The sequence below is a fragment of the Lichenostomus cassidix genome, chromosome 6 (genome assembly GCF_008360975.1).
Source record: "Lichenostomus cassidix isolate B80296 chromosome 6, HeHo_3.0, whole genome shotgun sequence".
Lineage (NCBI taxonomy): Eukaryota > Metazoa > Chordata > Aves > Passeriformes > Meliphagidae > Lichenostomus > Lichenostomus cassidix.
Genome location: NC_139487.1, coordinates 23,181,945 through 23,207,741, shown reverse-complemented (window position 1 = coordinate 23,207,741; position 25,797 = coordinate 23,181,945). Strand labels below are relative to the sequence as shown.

The 25,797-nt window shown below is 38.3% G+C and overlaps 1 long non-coding RNA gene across 1 annotated transcript in view; it reads right to left on the bottom strand.

Moving 5' to 3' along the window:
- Positions 1-24,608: 24,608 nt before the first annotated feature.
- LOC146435472 (uncharacterized) overlaps positions 24,609-25,797 on the bottom strand; it is a 355,682-nt gene continuing 354,493 nt past the window's right edge. Inside the window, exon 3 of the long non-coding RNA XR_014853081.1 lies at positions 24,609-24,713. This is a non-coding gene — a long non-coding RNA (uncharacterized LOC146435472). The remainder of the gene's footprint in view (positions 24,714-25,797) is intronic.

Here is a 25,797-nt window from a genome sequence, read left to right as displayed (position 1 = left end):
AATACACTCCCAATCTCAGAAATTCCAACCTAATGTAAACCAGACGATATCAGCAAAAGCCAATAGAAACCCCCCCCTCTCTCCAGTTCAATTGCTACCAAATGTGCCTGGTTTATCTGAAGGAACACGGGGGCATCTCTGCATCTCCCCATTCGGTAGTGCCTATGTGAGAAAAATATGCAATGCTGGCAGCTACATAATTTTAATAGGGAAAACACATTAGTAACTGCAAAGCAGCTTGTCTGTATATAAGCCTTGCCTTCATTCCCTTCTTGATGCTTTACAGCTCCCTTTTCTCAGGCACACTCCCCGTCAGATTAAGCGTGAGAAATTTCATGAGCTGGCTGGTAACTCAAAAAATTTGGAAGCATTCTATGCATCAAGCCATGCTACCCTTTTCTCTTCATAACCAACCTGAGGCAGTCTTAAAAATATCAAAGCTGGTATTTGTGTTTACCTAAGGACTGACCTAAATTTCTTTGGAATCAGTGGCAAGGATTCCATCAACTGGCATTGGACTAAATGCCTCCTGCTCAGGAGGTGACTTCTGTGCATCACAGGATTTACACGTATCCCAACCAGGTATGTTAAAGGAATGTGTGCAAAACCTTCATCTGGCTAAAAGAGAGAGGTCCCATGTGGAAGGCAAGTCTATGACAGGGTAGGTGAATAACTTTCCCCATCTTCTCACCCCCTACTCTAGAAAAAAAAAACCAAAACATAAAGAAATGTGGGTTTTATTTTCTGCATGTGAAGAAGCTTTTAAAGGTATTTTCCTCTCATACTGGTTTTGTGTCTCCTGGCACTATTGCTCTCTATACTTGGTCAAAGGGGACTCAGTTCTAAAGAGACTTCTGGGGAAAAAAAATAGCATGCTGAGCTGGAAAAGTGAAGGAGTGCAGCAAAAATCATGCAGAGAAAAAAAAAAATCATGGTTATAGCTATAAGGGAAACTAGTCAAAAAGTAGTTTCCAATTCCCAGGAACTATGCCTGCTCTAGAGTTCAGGTTTGGACAAATTTGAGTTGACAGCAAGACATTGTCAAACCCACATTTTTTCCATAGAAAATCAGTTCTCAGGACCCTGCAGCTGCACTGACTGACTCATTTTCTGTAAGCCTTCCGATTCTCGAAAGTGATGGATTCTGGACAGACCTGCTGGGAGTCCAGCCCTGAAGTCACAGGCACGAGACAACTATTCCCATGTTTTCACCCAGTTGTTCACCAATGCTTCACAGCAGGAAGCTGCAGAGGGGCAGAGCCAGAGCTCCAGGTGGATGTGCTACCAGACACTGCTGCAGGGCCACCCTGCTGGGGCTGCTGGGGGGCTTCCTCCTCAGGACACAGCTTGCAGTTTCTGCCCCAACAACTGCAGAGACAAATATTGCAGGCCTGTGCCCAGCTTTGGCGCAACTTGCCTAGGCTCCAAGGCTTCACTTTTGGGGCAAATCTCAGCCAGCCAGATGTCCCAAGGTAAATATTAAGCCCTTTTAAGGTTGCAGGTCCTGGATAATCTGGATAGGATGCCTCAGCTTTTGTGGTCCTCACTTTGGAAAGGTTTCATTAGACTCAGAAACAACTGGGCAACCGTTGTGAACATGAGGAGTGTTTTAGTTTCATATTTTGGCATTTGTATGCATAAGAAAATTCCTTTGCCTGAAAGACCTTTAGCTTTAGTTCTTACCTTCCTTCATAGGCCAGGTATTAACAAACTAAAACTTTACCTATCATCCTTGTCAGCTCATGGATCACAAACAAAAACTACATGCAACTAATTTAAGATCTCTTCCATCAATTCTAGTACAAATGTTTAGTCTTTTACGTATGTATTGTATTGCATTTATATTAAATTTCTTTCATTTAATGAAATGAATTCACAAGACATCTACTGCTCCCAAGATTTAATTAAGACCTGATCAGATAGCAGGTTGTACATTCCACACAAATATAACTACAGACCAGCAACCTAATTTATGAATATAAATGTCTCTTTCCACCAAAAAATTTTCTAACAGGTCTCTGAAAGCCAGTTAATAAATATGCCACTAGATCCTATCTCCACTTTACACATTCAAGTTTGTGACAGTACCCTTGTGTGTTAGTAGCAAAGCCAAAAAGCAAAGCATCGGAAAGTTTATACATATGTGAAATGCTTTACCAGGAACAGATGGGGAAATGGAGTCAGAAGGAAAGTTTTCAGTAATAAGAAAATACTTAAAGGAAAAAAAATCATGTGGAATAATAAATTATTTTTTCTGAAAAAAGATTTGGTCCTGTGCAAAATGTAGTATGTATTGTAACTAATAATGTCAAAGTGCAGAAATTTGTTGTTTCTCAAAATTTCATCTCTGATGCTTGTTCCTTATTTTTAGTTCACACCAAAAGCCATTATGACTTTTCAAAAGGGTGAAACTTTAAGTTCTGCCTCATTGTGATATTCCATTCCTAGAAAAAAATCCAAGCACAAAACTTCCAGAGTCTATAAAGGTTTTAATGAAGCCATTGTAGTTTCATCATGCTTTCTACACAGACATACACAGAGATTATTCTCCAACTAAACAAAGATGAAAACATGGGTGAAAAATACTAGAAGCCTTCCAAGCAGCACTGACTTATTGAGGTGACCAGGACACCCCACCATTGCAGAACTATTTTCCATACTACACTCAAACAACTTCCAATGATCCTGATAGATACTCTGTGGCTACAAGCTCCCCTTGTCACAAAATGCCTGAGTTTGTCTCAAGATTCTTAGTTTATTTTAAAAAGAAATTGTTTCATTTCTTTTAAAACACCACAAAATTAAAACACATCTATTCCTCTCAATTTTATTTTCAATTAATTTTCAATTAATTTCTCTTCATTACTGTTCTTTTTTCCAGAATTGCATAAACCAAAATCCATAATATAGTCACAGCTACTTCTCATAGTCTCTGCAACTGAGTGGAGAGCACAGAGTGGAAATATGAAATACCCCAGCACTGACAGCAGACCCCACCTACAAGTAGTTCAAAAACTGCTTTAACAGCATTGATTGAAGGATTTGCCTCTGCCTCCTAACAGTATGGAGCTGAGTAGTTTACAGCACTGAATATCTCAGAAGATTCAATCTGTAAGTTTTTTTTGTATGAAGGATCCAGAGAACCTAATTTATTGTCTTTCCATTACAAAAATAAATTTCATTGGTAGGTCTTCAGCCATTACCTAAACCCTCACAGTTTTATACTTCAGTTTATAATTTTGAGTAGATATTTTAGTATTCCCTTTTTATCACTGGTTTGAAACTTCTAGGACATACAGTAGTTCCAGCTCTGCCTTTAACAATCAAACTAGCTAAGCCATCAGCTAGTGGTGCAACTTAGTAGTCTGACAGATTTCCAGTGTACACAGCAGTTACAAAAAAATGCATTTAAATTCAGCTTTGTAATGTAGGCTATCATGCACTCATCAGTTTCTATTTAAGTAAAAAAAAAAAAAAAGTCAGAGAAAAACCTGAATATGAAAAGTTCTGATGTAGCTTGGTTTAAGAACATATACCTATATCCAATATGCAGCATTAGTCCTGGTGCCTGAAAGCTGGGGCTTATTCTGTGTACTATCTCAGAAAATGGCCAGTCTGGACAAGAAAGTCTGTTCATTTCTTTAAGTAAATAAATAGGAAAACAGTGGATTGACCTCAGAGCAACTGAGCTGTAATATACAGTCATCTATGGAAAGTTACTGAACCTGGTAAATGTTTGGTCACTAAGAGGATGGACATCAAAAATTGAACCATATGGACAAAATGAAATAAAAAAGCTTTTACTTTTAATGGAATACCCTTTTGCCAATTATATAAGCAAGGTCAGCATGTAATGGGATAAGACCCTAGATACACAGGAAAGAATAAAATTTTTTACCATCAGGATAACAGTTACGCACTACAATTTAGCAAAATTGAATGAATGCCTAAAGTCTAATTCCAACCTTCTTAGGGTGTAGACACTACTGACTTCATCCCACAACATTTGGCTTGTAAAAGCTTTCTTTCTTTATACACACCTGGTTTTGCTGTGTGAGATTGCAGTGACATACTGCAGATGCTACTACAGCATTAAGCATGGATTATGGAACTGCACTGGGATCCCCTTTTTCTCTGTTGCATGTTACTCAGGAAATATTTTTATCCCTTGCATATGTCAGGCATTTTCTCCTGTTCATGCAGTGATTGATATTTAGCTCAATTACCTGACTCAATGGTAAAAATTAACAATTATTTAAAAAAAAAAAAACAAAAGAAAAATGCCCCTGGATGTCCTCCAGAAAATACATTATCCTCTTTTCTGTTCATGAAGGTCTTATTCTGCTCCAGCACTACTACAATTCTTTGTACTGTTTAGCATCTCTGAAAGAAGTGTCTAAGCCTTTATGTTTACATAATCACAGGAAAGATCCTTCTTTTTCTTCTGGTTTGTAAAGTTAGAATGATTGGCTTGAGGTTGAAATGTTTTATATCCATTATCACTTACATTTTCTTGACCTTAAACAAAAAATCCCTGTTTCATCTAGATCACTTCAAAGAGTGAAAGAGGAACCTCATCACACTTTAAAAGTTTAACCTCCTTCATTTAAAATACCATGGAATAGTTTCTTGGGATTTGTTACAAGTACTATGCAGAAAGGCATGTTAATTATCTGATCTAAGTTTACATTTGCTTTATCTTCCTTTTGTGCAGACTGTAGAATATTAATTTCATGCTGCCTTCTTAAAAATGGTTATTAGAGCAGCAATTGCCATTCAAACCAGCTCAAATCAACTTTACACTGGACATGTGCCTTGATAGCACAGCACTGCCCACTCTGCTCATATAAAAGAAAGATGAACCCAATGACAGAAGAAAGAAATCCACTCATCCAATGTTGAAGATTTCTTCTGGTGTAATTCCTAATGCGTGTCTGCAGTAATTTTCCAAGGAGAAAATTTTCTACTGAGTACAAATCTTGTTGATTTTCAGTAAGATCTTTGTGTATAGCTCCCTGGGGTGTTTTGGAAATTATTAATTTCAGTGCCAGTAAAAATCTTTGTACCTTTTCTGTTAGCTAAATAGCAAACTATGAGCCTATTTAGAGGAGCGCTGGGCTTAACAGAAACTTAAAGAGATCATACTTGTACTCCCACTGTCCAGACATTACAGTACCAAGTACAGAAGGCAAGTGGCCTTGTCAGCAGGTTTTCAGGTATTAGTCTACCTCTGAGAAAAATTATTGCATTGCAGGACACTAGAGACAGCTGTGAATGTTTTCCTTCATATGAGGTAAGGACAACTGAGGAAAATAGATGAGATTTTTCTTCATTTCTGTCAAATTCCATACACAGAGAAAACATTTCATTTCTGAACAGGGTATGAAGCAACCTGTCTAAAACAAACAAGTCTAGCTTAAAAAAAAAATAAAAAATCAGGTATGAGATGGCAAGGACTGCTGCCAGCATCTATAAGAAATGATTCCACAGAGTGGGGTAAGGTACATCTGAAATGACAGGACAAGATAAATATAGCTGTGTGTTACCAACTTCCACTGACTCACAGAATATAAAATCTAAGAGTAATGTTTTCTTCTGCTGCAGTTGGTCTAAAACAAGCCCTTCTGTGATCAAATATTTAGAGGAAAAGCCTGGGAAAAACATATAATTCTACTTGTGAATAAGTCACTTGTTTTTCAACATTGGTGATCTCAATTAAAATTCCTGCCTTATGAAGGAGTTAATTGTATTAACTTTCATGACCAAAACACCAAACCTCTACTTTCAGATTTCTAAGGCAAGGAACCCCTGTCTCAGGGTTAATGGAAAATACACACAAAAAGAAGTACCCTCACACACCAGGAGGGCAGCAGATTCCTTTTAGGAATACTTGATGTGCTGTTGCATCTACATGCTCCTGATGAAATCAGTGCTTTTGTTGTAGCGGGACTTCCTGTTCTGATAATGCCAAACATTTTGCACATTTTCAACAGAGATGCACATCCAAATGCCAACAGCTGTGACCTGGAACTTCGCAGATCAAAAGTAACCCTCAAGAACAAAATCTGCTTTTGGGGTAGTGAAGCACCTTGGCAAAAAGCTTGCTGAGAGTGCAGTGGAATTCATATTCCATCTGCCTATGTTACATCTGCACATAAAGAGCTTATGAAGAGGAACAAGCCTGATAATTAGTTATAGAAGCATTATTGTCTTGCAATGATTGTATTGTCTGTTTTACAGACCATACCAGAAATCTCTGTGAAAATGAACTGAAGTTTCAGCTCACAAGGACTTTCTAGGTGGAATGGAATTTCCACAGCTCTTGGAATTCCAGATTTAGGCAGGGAGCTCAGAAAACTGAAAAGATTACTAAATCAAGGTAAGTACCTACACAGGTAAAAGTCTCTGAGGCAACAAAGAAAAGCACAATAAAGTCCACTGCAAAACATCCTGGAGCAAGAGTCCCATTTATGGTGAAATAGCACACACTTCCCATAAAGGTAGCAAAAACAAAGGGTACTGAAAGAGATCACAGAATGGCTAAGGTTGCAAGGGACCAACCTTCCTGCTCAAGCAGGACCATCCTTCATCACATGGCACAGGATTGTGTCCACATGATTCTGGAATATCTCCAGAGAGATATATCCACAACCTCTCTAGGCAACCTGTTCCAGTGTTTGGTCACCCATATAGTAAAGAAGTTCTTCCTCATCTTCAGATTGAACTTCCTATGCATCAGTTTCTGTCTGTGACATGAGAATCTTTTAACAAACAGCACCACACAGCCTCACACTGACAACAACTAAATGGAAAGGAATGCTACAATTTAAGGCCCATTTATAAATAGTAATTTAAGAAATAGCTCAATCCCTATTTATTCCAAACTTGGGGATAATTTGCTTTGTACAAGAGTTACTTTGAAATCTGTGGAGTGTGTGAACAGGTTGCTTCAAATAGCACAGTGATCAGAGGGAACAACTCACATCTGGGGATGAAATTACAAGGAATCTGCACAGAAATTGTTCCATGAATGGTGGAGCTAACTACATCTGGTTTCCACTGGATTAGTGTCTTCTAACTGATTAACTTTTAGCTGAATGTGTGAGGCCACTCTAACTAAATATCCAGTACGTATTAGATGGATTTTTTTTCCTGTTGCTCCTTGTTTGCAAACTGGTAATTCACACAGGAAAGAAGCTTTAGTTGAGGAGGGGATTCTCTAATGTCTGAAACAGCAAAAACTCGAAAAGCTGCTTTTGTTCCAAGCAGCTAAGCATTCATAATGTACTATCCTATGTAGGTTTTTTGCTTTAGTAAGAAGTGATTCTTATTTTCTGCCCTCCCCAGTGGACACACTAAAAAGATATTTGCTTTCCAGGAGAGGTTTTTTATTACTCATTAGGAATTTAATGTGATTAAGAACTTTATTCACAAATACGTCTGCTTCAAAATGGAAGACAGGTAAAGATGTTTTCATAAATCTTATTTCCTTAGGAAATGAGGATCCAAATCAGATATGCAGAGAGGTGGAAACAACTTGGAGGACTGTGTAAACTTGGAATTCATAATGGTTTCCCTGTTGATTAGTGAATCTTATTTCAACATTCCTCACAGTGGAAGAATAAATGTCCTGGGAAAACCCAAGTACTTCTGTGATTACCAGACCACTATCAACTCCTGAAGGAGCCTGTGATCCATGCAAACAAAGGAGGAAATATTATTGCTATGTTACAAACAGGCAAACCCGAGACTGTTGCCATTTATGAAATTGAATTCTCTCATGTTCAGGGAGATGTGGCTTAATCTCAGAGTTCAGATTTCCACATTGCCATGCTAATGCCTTAAGCACAGAACCGCTTATGCTCGTGGACATATTCAGGGATACATGAACTCTTCCCTGTGAGTAATCTCAGTGGAAAAGGAGATAGGTCTCTGCAGTGGAACATGGTGTCTGGCAGACTGCCAGCAAACCCAGCACTGGGGATTCTGGATGTAATTTATAAAAGGGAATTTAGGCTCCCTCATTAGGTTCCAGGTTTTTCTCATTGCAGAGTGCAACAAGATAGAGAGACCAAGCAAAGACAGTGCTACAGAGAAATCAGGAATATTGGGTGACAGATAAAGGCAGAGACACTCTGAATGCTTGAAACAATGCTCCACTACATTGATAATGACAATGAAAAACTATTGGAAGGAAAAAATTGCTATATTCACATATTAATTTAGGGATCTGTCAACAAAATAAACGTAAGGTTTTATTATGGGCATATTAAGAAGAGAAACAATGTACTTTTTTTTAATGTGTGTGACAACTACTGGCATCTATTTCAGAGAACGACTTGGCTTTGAGATAAAATGAGAGCATGCTTCTAACTGCTGCCCTTCTCTTCAAGCAAAAACCCTTCTCAGCCCTGATTCCTGGCCACACAGCATTTCCATTATACTTGGTTTTGGGTTTTTTTGTCCAACTTACAAGTGGCTTTGTTTCTTTTAAAATGAGTACAAGTGATAAATCTACTATGAAACCACACAAAGTCTACTGAAAGGCTTGCATTTATTTAACAGGGAATCAAATTAGACCCTACTTGGCCACCAGGCAAAATGTACTTTACCATTTACACCAGCACATACAAACCAAAAAGAACTAACCAGTAGAAAAAAATGAAGTTTCCTGTGCTGCCTTTAATACAGTCAGAAAACAAGTAAACAGAAGAGAAAAAGGAAGGTGTTACCTCATTCAGAATGAAAAAAGGCAGAATTAACTCAGGGTGTTATGTAGGAACTTTCCAAGGTATGAGATCTAGAAAAAGCAGTAGTTCATTAGCCAGTCCCATAAACTGGAACCAACAATAAGTTAGCTGTGACTTTAAATTTAAGATTAATGACTGATTTTGTTGCTTCTTTTTATCACTTATTTGCATTAAAATTAACCTGTTGGTATGCAAACATTTCCTAAAAATTCATTGTGTCTTCAGTGCTCCTAAATGCTCTATCCCAGCACAGAACACCCCAATGACAACAGGCAGCTGGAGGCTGAGTAGCTCCACCCTTCCAATGCTGTGCATCCTGCCTCAAGGCACAGGAAAGAGAGAAAAGCAAGTCAGTAATTCTCTGCAATGCTTAACGGACAGCTTTGGAGATTAGAGGCAGTACTGGCTGTCTGCTTGAGCTGCTCACTGGGTGATGGTGAGGACACTGCTCATTGCAAGAACAATCCAAATGGCATGCAAACATTGCAGTCCCTCACCTTCACTCATGGGGGGAGATAAGATACTTTCCACGGTACTGAGCAAGAGCAAAACCACTCCTTTGTTTCCCAGTACTGCTGTTGTGATTGCAAGCAGGAAACTTATTATTACAAAGTAATACCAATTATATAGAGCACATGAACAGATTCAAGGGAAAGAGCTCTAAATAGCACAGGTAACAGGAACACTTACTGCTAGCCCTGATCACAGTGGAATTCCTATTCAATTTTACCTAATTGAGAAACTGCTTCCTTAGTTCCAGTTCTAGGCAGAATGAGAATTTAAAAAAAAATTATGGTTTATATGAAGAGATAGAACATTCAAATGCTACCTCCTGGTCCTTAAATCCATTACTTTGAAATGGGGAAGACTGAAATCAGACAGTTGGCTCTATAAGGACCACCAGTGGAGACTGCAGAGCAAAAATGAAGAAAATCCTCTATCTGCTTTTTCCATTTCTGAAGCTGCATTGGCCATCTTCCATCACATTAGTAACAGCAAGAGGTGATGTCATTTTGCATTGCCTCCACCCTTCTATCCTAGTCTTTAGGGAGGATGCTCAGCTCCTGGGAATTCAGATCAGTTTTAGAAACCACCATCCCCAAGAACCAAACTCCACAACTTTCTATTTTTATCTCTTTTGTGTCTGGAAGAGGAGAAAGATTCAGATGCCCCCAATATTTAGCAATGGCTTTTCCATGCAGTCTGTCAAAACTTCTATAAGGATCCCCTTCTCTTTGACACAAATACCTTCCATAGGTCCAGAAGCAAGATGATACCCATTTTTTGTCCATTCCACACAATCCTTGCAACAGCTGCTGTGTTTCAGTGGAAACAAAAAGGTAGTAGGCATCTCTTACTAAAATAGGCAGGAAAATCCCAGAGCCCATCATTAACAAGATACTTTAGACAAAGCTAATCATGCTCTCTGGAAGCTATATAAGCAAACAAAACTGTACAAAACAACAGGCTAAGCATTTCCATACTTCTGCTTTTACACATTTTAGACAAAACTCCAGAAAACATCCATGGGAGTGACAGTCTTGAATCCTCTCTACCTTCCTTCAAAACCAGTATACTGGTTTTGAATCTGTTTTTACTCAGAATTAGATCCCAAAAGAAATTGCAATGCTATGATGCCACTGTGCAATATGGAGACAATTCAGTGGCACTTGGTCCAGGTGTGAGCATATCAAGTGACTTTGGCAAACTCAGGTTAATCCTCTGATGGAAGTGACACCTAGAACATGTTATTTCTATCAGTGAATTGTTCTGGGACACAGTTTTACATGAAGGCATCCTTTCTAGGCCTGACTGAAGCTGCTGGCTGTACTTTATAAATATCATCTCACTCCTGCCTCAGGACAAATGCCACCTACCGACAGCAAGAGCTGCTTCTCTTTGCTTAATTAAATACATCAAGAATTCTAACCATAGTTCCTGTTTCAGGCATCTTTGCTTCAAGTCCAAATGGTGAACAGAGGCCTCAAAAATGAAGGAATATTTAAAAGATCTGGAACGGTATGTGGCTGATTCCTTTTAAAACCTGCCTGTCTGTGATGCTGATGAAGAATTCCCTAACAGCACCATCACCAGTCACTCTACCAACCTTTTCTGGAAAAAAAACAGGAGAAGAGCTTTTTTTTCTTTTCTGGAAAAAAAAAACCCAACAAAAATATTCATACTCTAGGGATTATCGAGTATTTAATTCAAAAGGCAAATTAGAAAGAAATCAAAAGAGCCAAAAATTGGCAGAAATGTATGTCTAAAGCTGGACAAAGAAAACAAAGCTCTATGTAAAGGAGACTGAGTATCACAAGAATAATGAAAATACCACTGCATAGTAAAAAGTCAGCTGCATGGCTTCATCTAAAATTGTTCTGGAAAAAATTTATTATCAATTACACCTCTCCTCTACATACAAGCTTCATAAATGAAGTATGGGGTTTTAAGAGACATTCTCTCTTTCTTTTGTCAGGTCTGGAGTCATTAAACAGAGATTAGCTGGATAAATAGAGGAAGTGATTTTTAAACTGTTTGCAAACTTAATGTGAAGAGCCCAGCCTTGCAAATTATCACGTCTAATCAGAGATGCACGCTTCACTGCTCCAGTAATTGTACTAGTATTAGTCAAATTCTTGTTGTCTCCTCATTAGCCATGAAAAGGAGACTCAAGATGTACTTCATTAGAGTATCCTGAATATAAATTTTTAGTGTAAGGAGGAAGAGATGTGATACATACTGTTCTGTATATAGAAAGAAAAAATATTAAGAACATAAAGCATATTGAATCCTACTGGGTTAGACTGAATAGATGTCTTTAACAACCCAACCCCTTTTTCTCTTTTCATTTTTACTGTCTTGATCCCTTCTTTTATTTGCAGTGAGAACATAGCACTTGAAAATATAATTTACAACCAATGTCATTAAAAAAATTTAAGTGTGCTGTATTATGCAGCCCTTCCTATTTCTATAGCCAGAAGAAAACAGCTTAATCAAGAACTGTCTTTAGTAGAGACATTTAGTAAATTCTTGACTACTGCATAGGTGATCTAACTTGCATTAAATGTAGATCAAATCAAGAGGTTTGTTCCTTTGATCAGCAAAGCATTTAAGTACATGCTCATGCCCTTCTTTATTCAGCAATGCCCTTAAGTATATGACACTAAATCAAGAGAATTTAAACACATGCCTAACATGTGAAGCATGTGCTTAAGGGAATTGGGGTTTGAAAAATCCAGCTTGAATAGGATTTCCAAAAAGGTCTATTAGAAGGCTAAAAGTAAAAACATTTCCAAGAATTTCAGTAGAAGGAGAGGCAAAGCAAATTTTCACATTTGTTTTTTCACAGCTATTTTTTTGGTGTGAATCCCAGTCTGAAATATTTGTATTACTCAACAACAGTTAAGGGAAGCAGAAAAGGAGCTAGGCAGGTCACCAAAATGCTACCAACAGATGCCTTCTACCTCTCTACTTTATGACAATTAAAAAGAACCAGAAAGCAAATAACATGCAAAAATGTACCCTTTCACCCCTTGAACTACAACACTAGATCATCAGGAAGTCAGATGTGTGCAAACCAGGATCTAAGCCAAATGTGGTGTAGCATTTGTTTTTGTGGAACACTAGGAATGAGGATAGTAAGCAATTCCAAAGGGGAGTTAAGTCCATAATGCATTGTCCAGCAACTCTGTGTACTGCAAGAAAGTGAACTGGATTTCCAGGCCTGAGTTTTGCTCCTCAAGTTGTGTCTTGTCAGTACATAGCAATATCTTCACCCAGCTTCAGTTCTATCTCTCAATAAAATACTGGAATCATCAGTTTATTATTATTTACTGTAATTTATACAGCATGCAGGAGCTCATCATGGGAAGGATGATGCTTGCTTGGTCAAAGTACCCTGGACAAAAAACATAATCTTGAAATACTTCCTGGTGCCTCTTTGAACAATATTAAAACACTTCAGAAACCTTTCATTCAGAATTAATTAACATAAAAACCAGCCTCCACAATACGGCAGAGCCCTAAAGTGGTTTGTGGAATTTAATTAGGCTAACCTTCTCTTCTCTACATTGGTACCACTCTATGAGAAGTGCGAATCATTATTAATTCCTTTGGTGTTCACTGTAATAATATTAAACATGATGAACTCTTTTAATAGTAAAGTGTATGTAGCAGGTAATTCCATAATAATTTAGCATTAACTTGAAATTAATTTATAAAATATAGTATTTGTCACCGAACACTTATAAAACTCCTCCTCACTATTAGTATTAGGATAACGAGATGATATTGAAAGTTCCATCCAACCCAAACTATTCTATTATATGATTCTGTGAATAGTCCAGTAGTATATAATTTTGGGAAGAGCTGGGAGGAGGAGAGGCATGTCGGTGCAACAAAAATAAAATCAAAGCAAGGACATATCCATTCAGAGTGATTGCTGGTATTGGATCTCCAAAAGATCTGTGATACAGAGGTTGCTTTAGTCTAACCCTAGTTGAAAAACCTGAAGGGAATAAATTTATACCAGTTCATTTGCTTTCTCTGGAATTTGAATTAAATCCAGAACTTGTGTATTGCTTGTAAAGAAACAATTTACTCTCAGAAAACTTCACCTGCTCATTAACTGCATCATTGTGTGAAAAATACGGCACAGACCTTGAAGCTTGGGAAAAGAAGAAAAAAGAAGAGGCAGAGACAAAATACAAGTGCTTGTCAAGTGACATATCTTGTCGCTAGAAATGGCAAAATGATTAAGTATAAGATGCTATCAGACACCAAACATATACAAACTTTCTCAGTGAATGATACTAATGGAAAACAGTTTTGTCTTTCTACAGATGATTTGTTTTCATCACTGGACAATGCAAAATCTTTTATTAAAAATTCACAAAGGATGCATTTGGAATCCTTTTATCTGTCTGTCTAAAGTATTTCTAAGGTGCCAATCACTACATTATCTAAACACATTAACAGAATAGCTGGATTTTACTAAATACAAAAAGAGATTCCAAAAGAATTCAAGATGAAAACACCTTATCCAGCTACAGAAAGCCCTTCCTGGTGCTGGGAAAGGCTCCTCACAGCAGCTCTGAGATGTCCCTTTGTCTGAGAGCAGACACAAGCAGCACTTACTCCATGTGCAGGGCCCAGCAGCCGATGAGAACACATTTACTCACACAGCCTACAGCTCTGCATTCCTTCTGAAATGATGGATATTACAGCTTTTGGACTACGCTGTAGCTGACATAAACTGTGTGTGACAGTGAAGCCATTGCACATGCAAGCATATGCTGTGAGTGGGAATGAATTTAGGCATGTGTTTATACACTAGGGTGAGTCAGGCCCCTCATACTTGGGCACATCTTCAGCAGATTTTGCATCAGCATTACCTCAGCAGAGTTGCCTCTCCCTTAAACTGGTACAAGTGAAACACAAGAAGTGTGTCCCACAAATTTAAGATGTGTTGAGAAGCATTTCCCATCTTATATGAAAAATACTGAGCATATTTTTACTCTACATGATTACTTTCCCAATACACTAGGTTTATGTAAAAAAAATAGTTATTTAAACCATTTTTTTCTAGAGTTACATTTATAAATGTACTTTTCTCTCATAAAATTATTAACCAAATTTACATTAAAGAAGATTCTTCTTTGGAAAAAGTCAAGGATCCTTTGCCTCACCTATTTCCTTCCATCATTTCATGATGGATAAACTAGACCAGAAGGATCAGATCTCCTAGTATAGAGAGTTAGCTGCAGATCTTGCATAATAAATACCTTCTTCTTTAATATTATTGATAATGTTAATTACAGGAGGCCCTGTAAAGCCATGACCCTGTGGTGCAGCCTGCCCTTGGCTTCCTGTTTAAAGTGTACATTCAGCTACTTAGTAACACACAAAGAATTTGGTTTATTTGCCCCCAAATAATAACAATTACTTTGTGAATGCAGAAAAAACTTCTATAATGTATATATTCATAACCAAATGACTTACATTTAAGAAGTCTCCTCAGATCTGTTGCTCAAAGTTTGAACTTGATTGAATTCCATTTATGTTCTATATCAGTGACAATTCACTGTGTGTTGCAAAGAAAGAAAGAAAAAACAGTTTGGAAAAATTATATTCTCCTTCTATATTTGGTATTATAAGTGTGTTCCTGGTCATGCTGGAGAGCTGTTCCTCATTCTGCATTTTTCTGTGTGTTTCCCTCATCAGTACTGGAATTTAACCATCAGAATAGGAGAGGGACAAATTTCAATTAGTCTGACCCTCATTACAAGAGCTGTCAGGGTCCTTTTGTGAAATGCTACAGTCCAGCATTGACCTAACTCCCACACTGCTTTAATGCTTTTTCTCATGCTAACTCTGCTTTCTAGCTTAATCTTACTCTTCATTTTTTGATATGCTGTTTTCTGCATCATTTTCCCTTTCACAATTTGCATTATTTTTATATCCTCCCTCTATCTTTCTCTTTCCTTGATCCAGTATCTAGCCTTCAAAACTCACTCACCCTCTTTTATTTTTCTTTTCTCTTCAAGTTTTCCCTTTTGATGAAGATCCCTCTTGCCTTCCAATCAGCATTTTGAAAAGAAATCCCAGCAAATTTCCTCTCTGTACAAACTGAGACTCTCTTTAAAGAGACCATTTTTATTGCTACTCAAAATATGGCTCTGCTGATACTACAGCTTCACTCAACTCAAGGTCATAAAATGCAGCTTGTATACTTTACCAGCCTAGTGATTTCAAGTGTTTATTCTCAACATATGTGAGCCTGAATTAAAATTTCCAATGCATGCCAGAAATCACAGGTATTGCTCCAAACAAATTACTACTCAAATGACTTCATGACACTGTCATTCCAGGAAAAGTATCCTAGGTATTCTATCAAATAGAATGTTGCTCAGCCAAGCAACATTTGAAGACCTACACATAATGTTTATGTGCTCTATGAAGTACCTTTCATCCCCAAGTTTTCCATTTTTTTCTTATGAACTATCCCTATGTAGATGCCTTTGGGCTGCATTTGTTGGACAAAAGTATCCCAAGAAGAAGTTTCAGTAAAGTATACAAGGTTAGATTCTTATAGAACAAATGGTATAGAATGTCTGATATTTCTGGAATAAACAGAAAGCTTGTGACTAGAAGGTTCAGTAGAAAAATACATATATATATATATATTTTTTACAATTCTATAATGTGGGAATAAAAGAAAACAGAATATTTAGGACCTTTTTTTAAATAAAAGATTCCTTAAAAGTGTTCTCAGCAATTGGCTGTGATTTAAAACATCCTTTTGTGTGTGGAATTGCATGCAGAGAAAAAAGCTAAGTCAATTAATTACATGCTGAAATTGGGCCAGGTAACATTCATGCCACAGTCTCTTTACATCGTACAGGATTCTTGTGAACATGAAAGAAACAGGAAGCTTCCCAAAATTATTATATCAAATTCTTGGCTTGAGTAAATGAGCACAGCTCTTTTGTACTTTGAAAGTGGAAGGAATTTATACAGCTAAACTGTTATTTAATCACTGATTAATAATAAGAATTATGTCCAAGTGTAAGATATTATACTCCTGTCTAATTTGCCCCTGCAGTTTATAGCTCTGCCTTCAAAAGCAGAGGCTACCCAGCCATTTCCTATGGCTTCTACCTCTCCTTCATGCTCCAAAGCAGCAGACTGTCCACCCAGCACAAGCTGTCGTAGCTGGAGCCATTTATTTCACAGGAAAAAAGGGTACTTAAATACTTTCCCCACCAATGAAATATTATGAGAAGGTCCTCTCCTCCTTTTCCCCATTGCACAGCAGAGGGACAGCCAGGCTCTGTATTAGCCCATCTGCTCAGAGCCTGGTGCTAATAGGGACCAGGCTGAGGGGTTGATCCCCATGTGGGCCATTCACTTGAGAGTTGGAGTCAATGATCCCTGTGGGTCCCTTCCAATTCAAAATATCAGTGAGATTCTCTGATTTTCTCTACTCCAGCACCAGCTCCTCTTCTCAGAGGTCAAGGGGGCATTTGCAAGGCTGTGCACCTACATAACACTCTGGCTTGGTTCTCCAGAGCAATGCAGTCCTTCAGCAAACTGACTTAGTGCTATTTGTGCCCAGAGGGTTCCCACAGCATAGTGTGCCCCTCACCTGCTTGCCTGAGAATCTGCAGTTTTAATCCTGGCAAGGTAAATACTCCTGCCAGAAAGTCTGCATGGTGTGACTTCATAAGCACAGATTGCTCCTTGCTCTTAAACAACTTGAGGATTTTCTTTTACCGACCTGTTTGATTGTGTGCCTAAGCTTTTTTGAGCATTACATATACTAATTCATTAGCAGCATTTTCAGGTAATTCCCATCTACTCATATATTCCCAGCCACACCAAAAGGAAACTTAGCAGGTTGTTAGCTAAAGATCACATACAAAAAGGTAAATGGGTTGCTTTCAGTGGCAGGGAGATAAGGGGAGAGAGATTAGCAGCGGTTTGGTAGTAGTCTTGGTTCATCTTCTAATAATAAACTAATTCAAATAGTGAATATACTGAGATTAGCAACGAAGCTGGAGTACACAGTGAATAGCAAAGATTAACGCAAGTCAGTTTGATGCTGTCAATTCACAGCTTTTGAAGAACCACAATGAAACCAAGAGCATAGAGCCACTTGCAGTTCACTTATCCAAAACAAGCACAAAACCTTGTGGATGCTGCCCAGGTCCACTCATGGTGACTCTTGGCGGTGGGAATCACAAACTGAAAGAGAAGCTTCACCTCAACTCTTGCGTCACCCACATCTACAAAGTTCATGGCAAATCTACTGTGCCTCTATGACACAATGAAGAGAATATTGACCTCTTCCATCAGAAAAACCTCTTCCCTTCTAAAGGCTAGGGTTGATTCACTGAATCTAGTATTGCCTTACCAGAGAGAAGGCTGGCTATGCCCTCCCATTAGATTTATCTATTGCATCAAAGAATTTTAAATCATGATTTTATCTAATGTTTTTGGGCTTCTTCTCAGAATGAAGCTAAGAGTTTACTGCATTTTTCAAAATCATTTGCTTAAGTGAATATTGTAACTCCCTGAGTAGCTTCAAGGAAATTATCTTGAAAGGAAGAAATTTTATTCATTGTTTTGGGCTCGTATGAGGTCACAGTGTCTCAATACACCTCTGCAAACTAAGCCAAAGTTCAGATGCAATTGTTTGTTTCACAATTAAAGAAAAAAAACCTCTCACTTCCCAGACCCTCACCTTCCTGGCAAATTCCAGCTCCCTCTCTTGCTACTGATACAGAGAAGCTACTCATTTACAATTGCAGGCATTTGAACAGTGGTTGTGATGGTAACTTGTCCTGTGCATTCAAATTACTCTTTTTTTAGAAACATATATAACCACATTTATAGAAATCTGTTAAGGATAATGCACAATCAGTTTGCCATCAGTACTGAATCTATTTGGGAAAAATGCTGGAAGCAAAGTGGCCTTTCCTGGATGTATAGGAATGGGTCAGACAGAAATTGCCAGAGCAGCCCTGGCCAATACACCAGCTGACACAGCCTATTGTGAAAATCACCATCACCATTTTTCCTCCTATGTGATTACTCCTGTTTCCAGTTCTGAAAGGAGGGAGCTACACAAATCAAGAAAAAGTATCATGGTTTACTAAGGAAAGCAAGGAACAATCTGGAATCAGTACAAGCCAACAGCTTGGGAAAACATATGGAAAATGTTTAGAATTTTATCCCATGTTACAAATAAACCAACCAACCAACCAACCAACAAAACCCAAACCAAAAAGAAATAAACCAAAGATTGAGAAAGAACTTTTCATAAGCCCCTGCTTACCTGAATTCTGAAGTTATGAAAAGCTTATTTACCCTTTTCCCTGCTTTTATAACCTCTCCTACCTGCTCAGCACAGGTGTTCAGTGTTCCCATTTCAACCTGCTTAGCGCAGGTGTTCAGCATTCCCATTTCAGCACAGGTGTGGATCCTTACACAAGGCTCAAACAAGGAACTCATGTGAGGGAAGGTTTGTTAGCTCCAGGAGAGCCTTCAATTTCTTTTTAGCAAGTCTCTCTTTGCATTTAAGCAGTCTCAATGTACCTCAGAAAACCTGACTCAGCAGGCAAGTTGCTCAGCTTCCCTAGCTCTGAATTCCTGATACAAACTATTTGGAGGGAATGAAAAGAAACTTCATAATCTCACAGAAGTGTTGAAATTACTGACAGATTTATTCTAATTTTTCAAACAAGGAACACCAATCTCCTCCTAAAAGAGCAGTTCTTGCTTTGAGGCCACTATTATGCATTTGCAGGATGACAGCATTACTAATCCAAACACAGAGCTGGATGCCAGGGAAAGGACTAAGGAAAACGACTCAGTGAAATTCATTTCAGTTTCTCTTTGTTTCTTTCAAGGTGCACCTTCCTAACTCCTTCTCGCTACTGCTGAGGATTTTCCAGCCCCTTGGCCTGCTGATTCTTTTTTCCCCCTCTGCTATCCCCTGCCCTACCTTGCCGTGGCTCTCACACAGCCCCATCTGCCATACTTGTCTTCCCTTCTAAAGCTGCATGCTTTTCTCCCCACTCTGCAGCTAGCCTGAGCAGCACTGTATGAATAAAATCCAGCATACAATAAATAGTCTAATCTAGGGGGTAAAAAATTAACCTTAAAATCATTAAACTCTCAGCTTAATTCTTTTACATTAGTTATTTTTGAACAGGGAAGAGAAGAGGAAGGGAGATGTTTTATTAATTTTGTTGCCGGTTTTTCTTCTTCCAGTACAATGCTTTAGACAAAAAAAAAAGCCCCAAAAGAAGGTTTAGCCACCCTACAGTAAAATTATGGGCAGTGCTTTTCTTTTTAATCATATAAATTATTGCCAGCTGACTGATGAATCCACTCTGGGCAACATGACACAGTTTACAACCTTAAGGATTACAGTAGTCCAGATGCTATCATCTTAATTGGAAAAGCACAGTATTGCCAACTGTCCATGTTAGAAAATGGAAGGTTGCATTATTATTATTTTTCCTTCACATTTCCCTGCTTTCCTTTCCTCTAAATAGCCAAGAACTATTAGATTTTTTGTATAGTTTTCCTTATTGAAGTCTTTTTATCAGCTCATAAAAACAGTGTTTTTGAGACAACATAAGTCCCCCTGCATGAGAGCTCAGCATTTCCATTCCCTACACTCTCATTTTCCCATCAAAAAGGGGAAGATGGAGGAAAGCCTTTTCAAACATGCAGTTCACCCTCAGAAAGTGCCTGAGCTTAAGCCCTATGTCAATAACACAGTAATTACATCATATGTGATAGGTCACAACCAGTAATTACAGCGAGAGAACTAAGTAGTTATGGTAATCATCCACAAGTCAGGAACTTCCTGGTCTGCCTTCTCTTGTTCTCCTCTTAGCTGTGTGGTGGAACAACAGTTTAGAACACTATTAAACTTTTTATGCAGTTACCTCATACTACTGTGAAAAAATACAATTATCTGTTTAAGGGACATGGGGACTTTCAGAAACAGGTACAGTCACAATGCTTAATTACATAATGTGAAATAATTCCAGTTGCTTTCATGCATGTGAAGCACCTGGCGAAAACCTTCTTTAGGTCTATTCTTCTTCAGAGTATCCAGAAAGAGTCCCTTGTGACATGGCCAGTTTGGGAAGGAACAGGGAGAAGAAGAAGGGGCTTGAGCCAATCTTTTGATGCAGGCAGTGATTTAAGGGAGTCTGTTCACATGCAGTTCAAACACAGCTCTCTCCTGCATGACTGCTAAACAGAACAACACATTCCTACTGCTGGGGTGTGCTTATAATCCTTCTAGGACAACCTTTGAGGATAGGCATTCAGAAGCATCCAAGGGAGTTAAGGACAAACCTCTTTGATGTCTTAGTGGGATTTCTGCTCCTAAATTCCCTAGATACTGTGAAAAACCCCTTTGCTTTATATTTTTGACTCCTTTTAGAATATGTGGAAAAAAGGTTGCTTCAAGTACATTTTTTGTGAGATCAGAATCATCTCACAGTGTTTCCTAAAGGGAAATCTGTCAGTGGAAACTGCCTAGTTTCAGCCAATTGGATCATACAGGTTTCTTTGTAGAGAAGCTGGTAAGGGTAGGGACAGACAACGAGATGCTCTGGGGTGGGGGGTGTCTTTATGGACTGATGGGATATTCACTCCTTTTGAAAGGAAAAAAGGAGACAAAACTCTCAGTGCTGGAGCCACTCTGGACCTCTGCTTGTAGGCAAAATGAGTGGAAAATATACATGGAAATAATAAAAAAAAGGTACCAAAGCAATTAAAATGAGAGATGAGATATTAGAGGATAGAAAAAGGCTTAGTTTAAACAGCATAAAATTACATAAATAGCATAGCATGAAAAAACAAATTAACAAGTCCAAGATGTAACAGTCTGTGAGTTTATTCCAAAAGTCATAACGCCAGTTTACTCATGCTTTCTGCCACCTTCATGCCTGATTTTGTATTGTGGCTGTCATGGTTTGTATGTAATATGACCATGGATGTAAGATAAGTCACCAGGTCACTCTTTCTAACCTTTCAAATTCTTGGGTCCTCATCTCAAAACCAGACACAGAGTAGAACTGAAAAAGAGAGAAAAATCATTTAAGGGGTGGAATGGTTTTCATTTAAGTAATGACTACAGCTCTTCAACCTGGAAGAAAGACAGCTGAGTGGGTGTATGATAGAGATGTTTAGAACATGAGTGGAATGAAGACAGTAAATACAGAATCAGTATTCAGTGTTTTTCCCAAAACAAGGGCTACAGTGCATCAAATGAAACTAGCAGGTAGAAAATTTAGAAGAAATTACACTGTGCTATACAGCATAGCTGTGGAAGTCATAACAGGGCACTATAGGTGCTAAAATTTACATTTGTTCAACAAATGATTACCTCATAGAAGAAAAATCCACAAAGGGCTATTGAACAGGAAAATAATACATTTAATTTTGGAAAGACTGAACTGCAAACTGCTGAAGGCTGTGATTTTGTGGACAATATTTGCCTATTCTGTTCCTATGAACTTCTGCAGGTGCTAATGGTGACAACTGTAAATCCTGTCTAGTCCCGACTAGTGTTGTTTCTTAGCATGGCTCCTCTCAGGTCTGAGCTCCTGAGGTTTTAGCACATAAAGTCATTTGAGCACCCCTGAGTCAGCAGCGATGGGTCCTATTTATTGTTGCCTTGAGAGGAAGCCTTTGGCCTCCAGCTGCAGCTCAGTGAGTCCTTCCCGTCCTTCCCGCGGTCTCTGTCCCACCTGCCTGCAGCCAGGCTGCTGGGCTGCTTCTGCCCAACGAACCTCTGAAGTGAGATGTGCTACAGACAGTCGGGCAGATGCCCTGAGACACGAGTGTAGCAGCTCAGGAACACAAAACTAGTCACACATGGAACACAAACAGAGACCCTGAGATTTGACAGAAATGCTGTCCGTGTGTGGAAGTGTGTTTTGGGTCAGAAGGATGAGCAATTAAGCTGCAGACACAATTGTCTGTGTAGAAAATATTTTTTAACATGAATAAAAGAAGATGAATATGATAGATGATTTTGTTCTATTCCTCTTCTTACTGGAGGACTTAGAATGCATAAACTCTATTATTCTTTCATATTTCCGTAGTTAGAAATGTAGCTAATATTATTTAAACTTTCATGGTTATTTTTTATTTAATTCTTCACACCACTCCACATGTGGTCAAAAAAAAATAGAAGAAAAAAAAGAAGAAAAAAAAAGTGTTTTCTAATTAACCTTTTGCTTAATCAGTGAAAACATAATATTTCACCCCTGCTTGCACTACAAGATTGGACAGAAAGGTCACTGGGTGACAGTGCTGAAAACGAGGAGTCAGTGTGAGACGGAATGGGGGACAAATGGGAGAAAGATGAATTTGTGATAACACAATCAGCTCAGTGTGACTGTTTGGCTACAAGGTACATCCAGAGCCACTGTCTATCCTTCAGCCAAACAATTTTCCCTTTTTTTGCTGTACTCTGTTGCCAAGTAAATCATACTGCAGCATGTTGGTTCTCTTCACAAGATGTCTGACATCTGTGAATGCATTAAAGATGCCAGCTTGGTTTTCTGTGAATATGAAAAGCCAAAATAAATCCAACACTTCATACCTTTGCTGGATGAATGCTGTATAACTACAGTTTTTCTTCATTTTTTTATAAAATACCACAAGTGAACCCAGAAAAAGAAAAAAAAAAAAGAGCAGAGCTTCCTTGTACAGATCTAAAATAGACCCCACAACTTTAATTTGAGATAGGTAGATGATTACGAAGACCAATCAGAGGTCACATATTTGTTTTGTCATGAGCTGGAATGGGAAATATTCTAATTAAAACTTGTAGCAGAAAGCTTTTTGCAAGTTTTCAAAGTTCAGTAGGCTTGGGATCTTATGAAGTGCTTAATAATGAAAAAATTCTATGGAGAATTTTAAGGCAAGGAAGAAGAAACATGACATTTCTTAATTAGTCTGTAGCCTGTTTCCCCATTGGGCAGCCCCACCTCTCAAAGCACTTTAAAGTAAAGCAATCTGCAAGCAGCTGCTTCTGCAACAGACACGTCTTTGCATATTCACTGGATGGGTGTTTGATTTGGCATTTCAAAACCAGTCAGATTCAAGACAACGAGGGAGAAATCACCCAACAGTATTAAGCCATACAACTACCCAGCAGATATTTTCATTTTATTACAGCAGTAAACATAACCAAATAGCCTTTGATTCATCTGCAGTGTTTTGTTGAGACCTTTTGCACCTACTGAGAGATGAATATTTGAAGCTCTTACTATTGATTCCAAAATCAAGCTGCACAGACCTTTTCACCTGGAGAAAAACACCTGAGAGATCCTATCTATTTACATTCAAAGGAAAGGTGAACAATATGCAAAGTCTGAAAAAAAAGGTAGGCAAATGGAAACTCAGAGAATCACGACAGAAAAACATACATTTAGGGAATGGGAAAGACAGAAGCGTAGAAAGACAAATGAAAAGGAAATATCTTCAATGTTATTTTCTTGAAACATATTATTATTTTTTTGTATTTTCTGTTTCCTTGTGTCTCTTTCAGCCATCATCCCTAGATCACAAATGGTTGGAAAAGGCAATCAAAACAGATCTGGCTTTGTTAAGTCTTACTAAGACCAATCCAAGTGAAAACAGAGCCACTTTTCATAATCAAAGTGAGATCTCTGTCTAAATCCTCATGATTTCAGTATCATTTATCTTTCAGCTTTTTATTTCCCCATTTCTTTTTTTTCACTAACTTCTGTTTTTCTTATACATTCTTATTTTCCCTTCCTTCTCTTCCTTCATTTTCCCCCTGCAGACATAAAGTAGAACTTGCAAAAAGATAATCTGGAGTGACCATCATTAAAAGGGACATTAGAGCTATTAATGAATTCACTGGCAGTGGCACCAGCAGCACACAGCCATGGCAGACACTTAGAAACAACTGGAGACCTGTGCCACTGGGATGGTTCTCAGTTACTGATGGATTTTTCCATCTGATGGCAGTATCCAGAGGATTATGGAATCAGAATATGGTTTGAGTTGGGATCAGAGAATGGTTTGAGTTGGAAGTTGACCTTACAGATCATCTAATTCAACCCCCCTACCAAAAGCAGGGACACCTTCCGCTAGACCAGGTTGCTCAGGACCCCATGCAGCTTTGCCATGAGCACTGCAAGGGATGGGGCAACCAAAAATTTTCTGGGCAACTTGTGCCAGTGCCTCACCACCCTTACAGTAAAGATTTTCTTCCAAATACCTAATCTAGACCTACACTTATTCAATTTGAAGCCATTACCCTTTGACCAGTCACTTTGTCAAAAGTACCTGTCCAGGTTTCTGTGGGATCCCTTTAGGTACTTGAAGGCCTTAGAAGGTCTCCTGGAGCCTTCCTTCTCCAGGTTCAACAGCCCCAACTTTCTCAGTCTGTCTCTGTAGGAAAAGATAAATAAAAACTTCAGCATATAAAGAGTTAAGATCTTAGAGCCTTCTAATTTTTCTTACATCTCAGACCAGGTCTCGAGCTGCTGGAAATTGGCAGCTTTAGTGAATTCCATACAGTGTTTAGGAGATTCATGGAGAAAGAAACCTGTGGTTTCTTTCCTTATTCCTTCTAGAAGAAACAGGAATGATGACATATATTCTTCAATGCCATCTGCTGGTATTTTATTTAATAGTGAATTTTTCACAAATATGTACATTTAACATGCTTGTAAAAACAGGTGCCAGAAGTTTCATATTGTTTAGATTTCAATGGCTGGACATAGAGAAACATGAATCTGGATTTTTCATGATCATTGCTCCACTTTCCACTGTTACCTTATGATCTGCAAGGGATGTAGCAGATTTTTAGAGGGGCAGAAGTGACTGAGCTATTTAAAGGACCCATTCCATCTTTCACTATTTTCATTTATGCCAAAAGTTAATTCTGTTAACCATTTCATACATTAACAATATAGAGTAATTTTTTTTAAAAAATTGGTGAGGAAGGTGTCTGAGGTACTCAAATTTACAGGGCTTTTCCTAAATCTATATATAGATATATAATCTCTATCTATATATAAAAATAATGAGAGCACTAGTAATTACAACTAACGTGCTTTCAATATTTCACCCGCAGCCATTAACTAGAGCTTTTGCTTGCTCTTTCCTGAGTCTGTAGGCTCAGTGCAGAGAGCAAACACTGTGACGTTAGAAAGCAGAGATATATTTATAACAGGACCAGCAGCTACAAAATCAGAAGACTTGTAAGAAGCTTAATGTGCAAAAGAGCTTGATGCTGGGGTGAAAGGGAGGGCACTGGGACAACCAGTGCTTCTGATCTCTGCCTAGTCTCCTTTTAGCATAATGACAAATGATCCTCAATGATTTCTACATTATGGACTCCTGATTACACTTTATTTTGAAAGCTTAGATTTATGGTAAATTAACACTTTCTCATGATTTCTAGAATAAGGCTGTCCATGCTGTCACAGACTGTAAATGAGCTTCTGCAGTATTCAGGGTTAGTCTTGAA